Raw genomic sequence first — 6,000 nt, 5'->3', positions numbered from 1 at the left:
TTAACATTAACTAGGTTTTCTTTCCATAAACTAGACCACATTGCTCTAGAATTAATCAACAGTGTCTGCAAGAGCGCTATCTATTAATAAATATTAGAACTGATATTATGTCTTTCTTAATTTTTGTCTTCCTTACCCTTGGGGTTTGTTTGTTTGTTTGTTTTTTTAAGATATGTGGAGGATGTTTAAGGTTACAGACCTGCTGGTTAAAATTACATGAAAAGAAATATAATAAAAAATGTTTGTATTATTTTAAAATCATGACACCAACAAGAATGTTGCCACCAGGTTGTCAGGGTGGGTGGCATTCCCAGGTGCTTCTGGCAGCTCCGCTCAGCAGTACTTCCTCCAGGCTTTAAGTGCACTGTGAGAAGGTATCATCCACTGAAAGAACCGAGCTTCCGACAAAAGGTGTGGAAGTGTCTGCCCCACCATATGCCTACTTTCAGGTGGCAGAAAAAGCTTTATTTTACTTAAGACAGGTGGCTTAACTATGCTGTCAGGAACAAGGGGTCTGCTGGCACTGAGAAGCTCTGAGTGTAAACACCCACATATTTTTCTGGCAGAACTTCAGTTCTGCTGGCAAACTGTACTGTAGGCTACACCTTTGCTACATACCCAATACTCAGAGCGTCAGTGGGAACAAAGCACCTTGTGTTGCATAGCCCTCTCCAGTTTCCACTTGCTTCAGGCTAAAGAGCTCCTTTCTCATGGTCTCTGAGCACTGCTCTGGAAAGGTTCTGGGATCTGTGTCTTTGGAGATCCTCGGAGCTTTCCAACTGTTGCTTTTCCCAGCATACTCCAGCTAAAGTATATGCCTGAGGGTGAGTTGCTCTTCACTGTGGGTTTTTTTTCCCCGCTTCAGTTATATCCTTAGAATTTGACCCAGCAGTGACAACACATTCTCTTCTTTCCTGTCTACACAAGACACTTGCTTTGCATTTGCCTAGTAACACTGCGCAGTAGGGCTGGACAAAATTTTGCCAGTTTTGTTTTGGCACTGTTTCGACTCATTTCAAGATCGAAACAGCAAAATTGAAATGGAACAGATATAGTTGAAACAGCCTTGAAACAAAATGAGGCAAGTCAAAACGTTTTGCCATTTCGACATTATGTTGACATTTCATCCATAGGCTATAATGGGGAAGGTTGAAACAGCCTATAACTTTGTCATTTCTGGCCTGATTTGGATGAAAATTGCAGGAATGGTAGCCTCTTCTGAAGGTATGCAGCCTGCCATGTTTCAAGGAGATAGATGCAAGGGGTTCAGGAAAACTGCACCCCGATATCTTGAAAGCAAAACTAATGTCAGTTGTACACGTTATCCTAGCTAGCGACTGTGTATTGAGCTGGTCCCTGAGTGAGTCATGATTGGCTGTAATACAGCAGCTAGATATGATAACAAGTTAATGAGCAAGAATTGGCACCTACAAACCACAGACTAAGGAGAGGAAAGAATCAATACAGAGCCAAGAACTGCTTGTGCCCCAAGGTAGTAGACGCTGTCAGTTGCACAAGCACCCATGACACGAGTTTTGCATGTCAGCCTCTAGAGGTGCAGGGCCCGCAGAACCCAGAACCCCTGCACCTATCTCCTTGACAGCTAGCAGGCTTCATGTCCTCAGCAGGGGCTAGCAGGCCTGCAGCTTCCACCCTGCTGCGCCTTAACACACACAGTGTCACCCATGTCACGACTTTTCCTTGTCCACAGCTTGAGGTACAGTTTTCCGCAAACCCCCTGCACCTATCTCCTTGAAACTTGGTAGGCTTTGTGGCCTCCACAGGGACTACCATTTATGCATGTTTCATCCAAATCAAGACAGAAGTGACAAAGTTATAGGCTGTTTTTGCCTTCCCCATTATATCCTAAGGGCAAAACTTCGAAACAGTTTCCCTGTTTCAACACTGTTTCGACAGAACGGAACAGCTGTTTTGAATCAAAACAAAATTCAAAATGAAATGCTGTTCCATCAAAATGTCAAAATGCTGGTCGAAACGGAACACTGCCATTTCGCAACTCCCTACTGTGCACTAGTGTGGCATGGCAAAAAATGTGCTAATAGCCTAGTGCACAGTGTTATTAGGTTAATGTGCAGTAAGCGTCACTAAATAACTGTGCATTGGCGCTACTGCACAGTAATTCTAGGTACTGCCCGTTTAGTTAGTACTTTATTAAGGAAGTGCTAAACTAAATGTGCAGTATCGAAGGTGCATTAATGAACATGTAGACATGCCCAATATGAAGTGATGACATCTTCACCAATGGTGAATGGGTGTGGGTAGAAGGAACTTGATTCCACTTTTATCCCTTCAGCTCACCCTGGCTATTTAGCAGTGGGACCATGGCTTCTTCAGTCTTTCTCTTCTGACAACATTGTCGTCCTGAACTTCCTTCACAAGTATAACAATTTTTTTTTTTTTGACTTTTGACTTTCTGATTTTGTCCCTTCAAGTACTCCCTGTTTTTTTATATCCATCCTTGGTGGCCAGCCTGTATTTCCATTCTTGAATGTCTTCCGTTTGATTTGAGGCATGCAAGAAGAATTGTGCATGAGCATCTTGGTCATTTGCTGTTCTTTGCTTCGATCATGTTGGAACTAGCTTCTTGTTGAACTGCCAGTGCCATGCTATTTCGAATCATAGAACAGAATCATAGAAAAGTATGGCTGGAAGGGACCCCCTGCCAAAGGCAAGATAATCCCTATGCTAACCATGCCAAGCAAATCCTTGTCTAACCGGTTACTAAAACTATGCAGCTGACCCTGTCTCACAACCATAAAGCATATCACCCTAACCTGCCACAAGTAAAGCAGGGGCCCAACAGTGGCTAATGTCCTGGTGCTGCAAGGATTGTTAAAATATGCTGAAGAGAGCCAAGGAAGAGGTCCATACCCCTGCTACACAGGTTGGAAACCCCCACCACAGATCATACCAATCTGACCCTGAGGTAAAAACCCTTCCTGACCCTATATGTGGTGATCCATCTGACCCTGAGCTAAGGGGAAAGACCCTCTAGTCAGGAAACTTTGGGTATTAGTCCCAGCAGAAGCATTAGAAGGTACCAGTCCAAATCCCCAGCCTTATCTGCAGCCAACACTCAATGCTTCTGAGAAAGGTGGAACCCCTTCCTCCGAAGCAACAGAAGCGGGAAAAGTTTCTTCCTGATCCCACGTGAAAAAACAATAAAGCCCAGAAGCATGGGAAATACTAAGCACACTCCTGTCTGTTCTGCACCCTGGGGACAGCAGGTCTAACGCCGCACATCCCATCCTTCTGCTGGACCCAGAACTCCCCTTTCTCTATCCCTTCCATCTATGTTATCTTTGGATTGAATGCAGTTTCCAGTTGGGGTGAGAAAAATAATTTGGTTTAGATCCCAAGTGCAGGTCTAAGATTTTGAAAAAAAGAGGAGCGCTGGTGATGTGGTATTTTTCTCCAATTAGAAAGGAACTAGAAACTTTACTGATATGCTCAGGGCCTGGGGCTATATGATTCTGTTTGAGATCCAAGCAAAAACAAATATAATCGAGCTGGAGAGGTTGGGAAGGGGTGGAGTCTGACTGTCAGCTGCAGAGTGGGTCAGGCAGGTGACACCAGGGGAGGACAGCTGTTATCCCCAAGCCTGGCCATGGACAGATGTGCTCCCTGCACCCCAGCCCTAAGACATGTGTCCCACAGTCACTCCACTGTGGCTGTAAAGGGCCCCCTCAATGGCTCCTGGCTCTACTCTGCCTTTTTTATCTCACATATACCCCATGCTCAGCACAACCCTTTTGTGCCACAAGCCCCATCAGACCCCACCACCACAGTGGAGTCCTATTCTGCCCCCTCATTTGCTCCCATGAACCCACTGCACCCCACAAAGACCCATCCCCCTCATGTCCCAGCCCTCTTGACCCCTCACTGTCCCCTTCATGCCCCAATGAGCCCCACCCCCCAAAAAATTCCTAATGCAGTCTCTCATACTCCCTGGACTCTCCTTGATTATAATCCCTCTTCCTCCCAAACTTTCTCAGACCCTATTTCAGCATCATGGCCCCCATCACACCTCTTATCCCCAAGCCTCATCTACCCCTCACATTCCTTCACCCCCTTAAGCCAACTCATTCTTCCAGGCACATCTACTGCATAACCCCCCTTCTTCTAAAATCCCTTTGGTACCTTTGATCCCCCTCATCCATCCTCACCACCTCCAGCAGCCCTCTCCCCTCAGAACCCCTCCCAAAACTTCCTCTTGTCCCTCAGCCCCAACCATGGGGCAAATGGGGGAGGGGCTATAACCGCCCCTTCCTCCTCCCCCCTGCCCCAATCCCATCAGCATGCCCTTAGCTAGCCTCTATTTTCTTCCATTCTTACCATACGGAAACAAACCATCTGGGCTGGGGCAGGGCTCCCTTCAGCCACCGGCTGCACCTTGACCCAGGGAAACCAACCCCCTGGGTCTGCTCATGCCTGGCTTGCCACACTGGTTGCCTTTGTCATGTGCCTCAATGAATGACCTTGGAATGGGTCAGTGCAGTAACTTATTTCTTTGCCTTGCTTTTTCAACTCCCGCCTGCCTCTGACCACTCAGGCAGAGCCACTGGAGAGCTGGGCCTGCCTTCAGCCCTGCCCTCTCATCACCATCTCTAATGTGTTCTGCATTTGAATTCCTTGAAAAAAATTGCAAACAGTATGGGTACCTAGGTGCTGGCACACCTTTACTGGAAACCCTGTGGGATATGCAAAAAACCCAGTACCAGGATACCTGTAGAAGAAAGGACAGGTTGAGTACCTGGAGTTCCAGGGTTGTTAACACCTCTGAAGAGCAGAAAACAAGAAGATAATAATGAGTTAAGAAGTCAATTGATTCCCACAGCCTGAAAAGAAATACAATTCTCCCTATCCCAACAATGCAGTTGGTCCAATTAATGATATCACCCTAAGACATTCTTGCCTCTTGCATTTATGACTGTTTGGAAAGGTTTTCTTTCTAGTTTGCCTGAAGAGTAGTAATGCTGCATTTCAGCAGCAGGGGGAGCTATCACTCCGTTTGTATAAATATGCAGGCCATCCTTACAGCCAGGATTACAAATCCAGGATTGACATCCACCACTACTATCCTGGCATGCCTGTTTTGTTTCCCAGTTCAGGAAGATAGGGAAATTTGAAATTTTTTTTTTTTACAAGTAAATCTCTTGCCATGATGATTCCTGTTCCCCACAATATTACACAGTTTGGACTTTGTCTCAAACACCTCCCAGCACAAACTTGCTGGGATCCTTCTTATCTCACCGTCACCATCTGTGCCTGCCTATGCTGCCCACCAACCCCACGGCTGAAACCATTCTTTTCACCCACCCCAGACTGAGACCCTAAAAATGTCCACCTCCCCCAAATTATCTCAAATACTTTCACAGGGGAAAATATAGGTCACGTTTCTTAGAATCTGTGTCCAGCAATGACTAGTCTGAGGAATCATGCTCTGTGCTGACGAGGAATGTGAAAAGCCAATCTGATTTGTAGGGAACTTTCTATCAGACATGCTGCTGGGAAGACTGCAATCTGGGAGTATTCAGAGGGCCCTAACTGCAAGAAAGATAGCAGGAGGGAGCTTGGGTGAGTGTGGAAAACCTCTGCAACTGGGGAAAAGGTTTGCTTTCAGAGCACAGAGGCAGGCACTGCTTACTTTCATTAACTTGTAGGAAGGTGCTGGGTTTTTTTATTTCCTTTGACTTCACTGTTTGGAGAAGGACTCTGAAACTTAAGTCTGAAACTTAAGAGAAGATTGTCTGTGAGTGCAGCAAGACAGGCTGGTAAGAGACCTTTCTTAGCCTTCTCTCTAGTAAGAGGAGTAGGCTGAACTCCTTCAGCCAGAGGTGAAAAGGCTAAGTTTGCCAGCTCACTTTTGTACCCTGTCTTTGAACTTATGACCAAGCCCTCTTATAAATACAAACCCCAGAACTGGAAACAGTGTTCCAGTCATTGTGTTAAAAATGCTAGGTTGAGAAATGAAAACAG

Source organism: Crocodylus siamensis, chromosome 6 (genome assembly GCF_052110815.1).
Source record: "Crocodylus siamensis isolate JL-2025a chromosome 6, ASM5211081v1, whole genome shotgun sequence".
NCBI lineage: Eukaryota > Metazoa > Chordata > Crocodylia > Crocodylidae > Crocodylus > Crocodylus siamensis.
Note: the sequence above shows the minus strand (reverse complement) of the source record.